The sequence below is a fragment of the Brassica napus genome, chromosome C9, assembly GCF_020379485.1.
Source record: "Brassica napus cultivar Da-Ae chromosome C9, Da-Ae, whole genome shotgun sequence".
NCBI classification, from domain to species: Eukaryota; Viridiplantae; Streptophyta; class Magnoliopsida; order Brassicales; family Brassicaceae; genus Brassica; species Brassica napus.
This window is the reverse complement of record NC_063452.1, coordinates 25,002,119-25,009,123: the sequence shown is the minus strand read 5'-3', so window position 1 is coordinate 25,009,123 and position 7,005 is coordinate 25,002,119. Positions and strand designations below refer to the sequence as shown.

Genomic DNA, 7,005 nt, shown 5'->3' with positions numbered 1-7,005 from the left:
GCTCGTCTAATGATCACCTTTATCACCTCTTTTGAGCTCCAAATGCACCCAAATGTCTCCAAGAACTCCATGTGGTACTCCAATACCTGATAAGGACTTATGTATGCAAAATGCAACCTAAACATGGCTAAATCCTAGTCTATATGATCAAAATGCACATGGGTGAATGGATAAAACAATAGAAATATGCAAGATATCAACTCTCCCAAACTTGTTCTTTTACTTGTCCACAAGTGAATTTTCTAGAACTCATAGGGAGAGAGGTTTGAAGATGGGAGCTCATAGCCAAAAGAAACACAACTAGCACTCAATTCAACATCTAATCCAACATGAGCACACTCTCTTATCACACTCTAGCTTCTCTAGGCCTATCTCAACTCCTTTTGCCCTTATACTCATCATCAAGCATCCACACATTCAAATCAACCATCTCTCACATTCATTAAGCATAAAACATCAAGTGAATTCTTGCAAATGGTCAATTGGTCCAAATCATTTGGTTGAGTAAAGGGAAGGCTTTTATTCAAGTGAGTCAAGAGGTTCAAAACACATGATTTTTAAAGGTGGTTTACTCTCAAGACACGTAGCCTTGACATTGCACATAATATATCTAAGAAAGGGACCAACTCATGCATACAATTCTCAATCTCCATTGTTCTACCATTTTCCCAAACATAGTTACACAATCACTTCATAATGTCAAACCCAACTCCCATCTCTCACCAAAAGATCCCAAGAACACTTTGCACATAAAACTTTTTTTCTTTGAAATCTATAAAGAATTTTCTCAACTTCAAAACAAATCTTAGCTCTAAACAACTTTGCTAGCCCCCTTTTCTTTCTCTTTTTTTTTTTTTCTTTTATATTCCTTTTTTTTTTCGGGGGTCAAGACTTTTCATAAAGTCGAGCTAGACACTTATCTACTAATTCCAATAAGATTATCCATTTAAACACAAAGAGTCTATTCTTTTCCTTCGAACTTTTCATGCTTCCAAATCATAGTCACAACACTCATCCCCACCTATAGCTAGACAATAGAGTGCCTAATCTAGCAGGAATGAAGATCAAGCATTGTCGTTCCCGATACTCTCGACATTATGCACATGTAAGGCTTTCCGAAAAAGGCCTCACTCATCAAATAATGAAAGCTCAAAAGGAGGGAAGGGTTTTGGGAATGGTGTACCACTCGAGTTTGTCAAAAAGATTGGCGTAAAGGATGTGACAACTCAAGTGTGTATATCCATGACTCAGTACACATGGGACCATAAGCAAGAAGCATTAAGTTCGTTCAGTTCAAACAAGGTTGTAGTTGGCTTCAAAGATTGAGTTTCAGCAACTAATGAGATTTAGGAAGAGTTTTCAAGGCTCGAAACGTACAAGGCTTTTTGAGAGATGCAATAGCTACTCGAGTGTGAAATAGTGTTCTTTACAAGGTATTTTAAATCATTGCTCCCAATGCAAGTGAATGCAACCTATATGCTCTAGACTCTCCTAAAAATGCAAGTGATGCATTCTATATGATTTGTTTTTTTTATGCTAAAAGGTATGTATGCAAGACTCAATGAAAAATCATCAAAGCAAACATGATCAAATACTTGGTACCTCCCCCAAACTTAAATGACACAGTCTCTGTGTTGTCAAGTAGAGAGAGATACCCAAAAGAGAAAGCTAATATGCAAAAATGAAATGGTATATACAAGGGAAAGTAGAGAAGTACCTCAAGTGGAAAGTGGAGAAGGAGGATCCTTCTCAATGTAGTGGTCTCCACAAGTGATGGTTCCACAATACTCAACATCTAGTGGAGACTGAATTGGGTAAGAGACAGCTTTGTTGACATTGAGGAGTGTGACCTTCTTGTTGGCGAAATCGATGCAAGCACCCACAGTAGTAAGGAATGGTGTGCCTAGGATCAATGGAACTCTCTTCTCAGTTGCCATCTTCAAGACAGTGAGGTCTATAGGGATGGTGCAAGATCCAATCTTCAAAGGGAAATCCTTGATGAGATCAATAGGAGTAGTAGAAGAAGAATCCCCAAACGTGAGAGAGGAAGTATCTGTCTCCATGTGTTCAATCTCAAGACTCTTCACCATCTCCATTGAGATCACATTCACACTTGCACCAGAATCAACAAGAGCATCATCAAAGGTGAGCTTACCAAGAGAGCAAGACAAGGTGAACTTCCCTTGGGATTCTAGTTTAGGGAGAGACTTTGGTGTGACTGGTGGATCAAGTTTCAAAGTTGAGATGTTGAGAAGCTCTGCTACTTCTGCTTGGTGGTCTACAATGTCCTTGATGAGCATCATTGGATATGAGCCTCACGCATACCCGAAATCGCTGGAAGCTTAATTCCAATATCACTTAGGTCTTTTCTGAACTTGGAAATCACCTTCTTCTGAGCTTTGGTGAGAACCCTTTGTGGAAATGGGAGCTTGTCATAGGGTGACTTCTCAACCTCACTGGTGTCCTCCAGCTTGACCTCTTTCAGCTTTTGTTAGCTCTCTTCGCAACTGGTTTCTCAGCCATGGGTTCATCTACCTTCAAAATCTTTACTTCAACCATTTTGTCAGCTTCCTCCACAATCTTTGCTTCAACTGTTGCTACAATCAGATGCTGAACCTGTTCAATCTCAGTTCCAAACACCAATATTTCAATTTCATCTACCTTTGTCTTGTGGTTACTCAATTCAATCCCTGAAGAAGTGGTAGAGAGGACAACATTGCAATACTCCTTGGGTTTTTGCTCAGATTTTCCAGGTAGAGACCCTTGCTGGCGATTCTGGTGAGTGGTCATGGAAGCAAACTGGTTTTCCAAAGCCCTGAACTTGTTGTTGAGCTCATTGTAACTTCCATCAATCTTGGAGTGAAGGTTCTTCAACTCATATCCAACCTGCTTTTCACTTCTAGTCTGAGACTCCAAGATCTGTTTCAGTAGAACATCAGTGCTACTTTCCTGAGGAGTAGAGGTAGAAGGATTAGCTTGTTGTTGAGAAGACTGGTTCCCTTTGTTGGAGAAACCAGGAGGAGGGTTTTGCTGAGGCTGATAGTTGCCTTGCTGGTTGTTCCTAGGCTGATAACCATTCTGCTGGTTGTTGGAATATGATTTCTATTGGTAGTTGTTGTACTGAAAGTTGGGCTCTTTTTTGTACCAGCTACCATTGTTGTTGATGAAACACAACTCTTCTTGCCCTTCCAAACCCTCAACTTCATGGACAACAGGTGTTGCTTCTTGGTTTGGGTTACCAACAAAGTGCAGCTGCTCTTGGGTGGTTTTATCTGCAATGAGGATGTCTATCTTATCCTGTAGAGCCTTCAACTCCTTCCTCATCTGCTTTTCATCTGTTCTACTGCCTCTGTCGTGGTCTCCACTGTAGACTGCATCACTCTTTACCATGTTGTCAACCAGCTCTTCTGCATCTTCCTCAGTTCTCCCCAAGAAGTACCCATTGCTAGCTGTATCCAGTCTGGCTCTGTACTTAGGAAGAGCACCACAGTAGAATGTGCTCAGCAAGCTTTCTTTTGAGAAACCATGGTGAGGGCATTGAGCTTGGTAGCCCTTGAATCTCTCCCAGGCTTCACTGAATCCTTCCAAGCCCTTCTGTTGAAAGCTGGAGATCTCATTTCTCAGCTTAGCAGTTCTTGAAGTAGAGAAGAATTTCTCCAAGAATGCTTTCTTGCAGTCATCCCAAGTGGTGATAGAGTCGCTGGGTAGGGACTTCTCCCACTGACGCGCCTTATCTCCCAAAGAGAAAGGGAATAACTTCAGCTTTAAGGCATCCTCTGACACACCATTGGTTTTTGACAACCCACAGTAGCTGTCGAACCTATCCAAGTGATCATATGGGTCCTCTAGAGCCAAGACATGATACTTGTTGTTCTCGATCACGTTGAGGAGTCCTGACTTGACCTCAAAGTTGTTGGCTGCCACAGCCGGTGCTCGGATTCCCAGTCTATGACCATGAATGTTGGGCCGGTCATAAGTACCAATGGGTCGAGCTGCCTGCGGTTGGTGTTCTGCCCCTTGTTGTGGATCTGCCATGTCAACGTCCAATTCCTGCAAGTGGGCTTGTTGCTCTTCTTCTCTCCTAGCTCTAGCACTCTCTCTCTCTAAAGCTCTGATGTCTGCTACTATTGGAACTAGGTTCGATTGACCCCTGCTCCTCAAGTTCATACACCTGAAAGCTAAAGGTAGGTGAAGAAGAAGAATCAGTAACAAAACAAAATTTAAAATGACTTAGTCTCAAGCAAGTGACTAAATCTCAATGTTTCAATCTACTCAGAATTTGGCAACGGCGCCAATTTGATGTTTGGAGTTTTCAAGGCTCCTAAAACAAATGTTGTAGTATAGTGATTGTTGAACCAGTTCTGAGGCATATCAAAGAATGCAAGTACTCACTTAATCTAAGTGCAACCAATGATTTAGATGGGTTTTAAACTACTACTAATACTAGAAATCAATTACAGAATGATACTTTCTTGACTAAGGAAAAAGAGAACCCATGGGTATAGGGATTAGACCTTGGGTGATCAAGTTTCGAACTAAGGATGGCAAACGATCAATCAAACTATCAACCTTAAGCCTAGACACAATTCTAAGCAAGCTCTATGTCTAGATTAATGCTCATTTGCTAACATATCTCAAACATCAAATGTCTTTGGTTGAATAATGTGAAAGCAATCATTACTAACAAGTCTATTAGCTATCTTAGCACCTTTAACAACAAATGTCTTTGGCAAAATATACTAAAAGCGTAGGAGAGTTGTCTCAGGCATTTCATCAAACACCTTTTGGGTGGGAAATGCCTATTGATCAACTTTTGAGTGGCCAACTCAGAAGATGCATTATGAATACTCTACTAGCAAGGAACAAAAATGATCTACACTAAAACATCCTAGAACTAACCTAATCACCCTTAATCTCCCTAACCCATGAATTCAAAAGGTGATTACTCACTAATCTCCATGATTCCTCTTAAACCCATTCTGGATTTCAGATTAATCATGTAGAGAAATAGATAAGAAATCAACAATAATACGAGATGAAAACAATGAAATCTGAATCAAAAGAAGTTTTACTAGTTGTTCTTTAGAAAAGAGATTTTTTTCTTTGGTGGCTTGCGAAAGTACTTAAAACATAGGTTTTCAGAAGTAAAAACGTGCATAATGAAATGACCAAAAGGCCCTTGAGTAGAAATGAATTCGACCAAACAGAAGGCGCGCAGCGTCCTCCAGTAGTCGCTCCAGGCTTCGGGAGCGACCGGGAGGGGTCGCTGCGAGACGTCGCTCTGGGTTGCTCTTCGCGAGCGACCTCGCTGCGTTGCTCCGGTCACGTCGCTCCGGGTGATGGAGACGCGAGCGACCTCGCTATGTCGCTCCGGTCACGTCGCTCCGGGTGATGGAGACGCGAGCGACCTCGCTGTGTCGCTCCGGTCAAGTCACTCTGAAAGGGTGTCACAACGACTTCACGGTGTCGCTCCGGTGAGGTCGCTCCCATGCACTGCTCGTCCAATGATCACCTTTATCACCTCTTTTGAGCTCCAAATGCACCCAAATGTCTCCAAGAACTCTATGTGGTACTCCAATACCTGATAAGGACTTATGTATGCAAAATGCAACCTAAACATGGCTAATTCCTAGTCTATATGATCAAAATGCACATGGGTGAATGGATAAAACAATGGAAATATGCAAGATATCCTATAACCAAGAACGGAGAATATAATCCTTTATCCGACAAAGCAGCTCAATAAAACTAAGAACGGAGAATATAATCCCATATCCGACAAAACAGCTCAATAAAACCAAGAATGGAGAAAACTATAAACATAATTATATTCTTATTGTGATAATAAGAATCTTCTTCCGCCCTCTTATAAGACAAGAGCACGAGCTCTCATAAGAAAAGGAAGAACAAGTTCGAAAGCTATCGTATTTCTATCGCAATAAGATACGATCACCGCAACAATAAGTTGGACGAGATTACAACGAAGAGAAATATGATAACAAGAACATATTCCAACGCAGGATTTGTTCTAAGAGAAGCTTTATATCAAGTTCCCAAATGGAGCACGCTTCCGAAAATGACATCCCAAGGCTGAAGAGCTCGTGAGTTAAAGAGACCCCTCACTCAGCAAGAGCAACGACTTCAATGATTACTTCATGTAACCGAACCAGTATGTTTTCATAATGATTAAAAGACTCCTCCACCACTCGATTATTCAACGAGAAGAAAAGGAGTTGCATTTCTTTACTATTCTTCACAAAGAATATGTCTTTCTACTCGCTAAAGATAAGGCATTTACGAAAACGAACCTGCTCATGCTGACAAATAAGGATAAAATCTTGTCTTAATATGATGATATTAACATGAACTCGATGTCTCGCTCGAGACCGATGAAGCTGATATCCTGCTCGAGATCGATGAAGAAAAAATCTTACTCAAGACAACGAAATCGACGTTTCACTCGAGATGATTATGAATTGAATCATAGGAGACTTGAACTAAGTTTGCTGCCCACTCGACCTCCATGAACAAGAGCTCGCAAGTTAGAGAACCACAACTACAAGCACCCCTCTCTCACCTTCCAGCGAAGAAGAGTTCTCAATGCTCAAGAGAAACCATTTAAAAGATCACCCTATTCCTATCACCATGTGGAAGCCGTTCTATCCCTTCATGAACACAGCCCAACAAGATCTCGAGTTGACGATACACCGTTCGTTACGATCTTTCTACGACATAAGGAAATCTCCGTATTTATTCTAATAAGAGACAAAATCATATTACAACTATGATAGATGAACAAGGATACAAGTTATTCTATCACGATGTTGAACTTGTTAACCCAAGCCGACGTCCCATTTGAAACCGATGAAGCCAATATCTGGTTCGGGACCAATGCAGGAAACTTCTCATTAAAGAAAAACCGGCTCGGAGTCATGTCAAAAGCTTCTTAGTTCTACAACCTCGTCACCACACTTGAAGAACTGGGGGACAATACCCCGCCAAAGG

The 7,005-nt window shown here is 41.2% G+C and overlaps 1 non-coding gene across 1 annotated transcript; it reads left to right on the top strand.

Annotated features, from left to right (window-relative positions):
- Positions 1-3,520: 3,520 nt before the first annotated feature.
- LOC125593556 lies at positions 3,521-3,627 on the top strand. The gene has a single exon (XR_007329459.1). It is a non-coding gene; the product is annotated as a small nucleolar RNA R71 (small nucleolar RNA).
- The last annotated feature ends 3,378 nt before the right edge of the window (positions 3,628-7,005 follow it).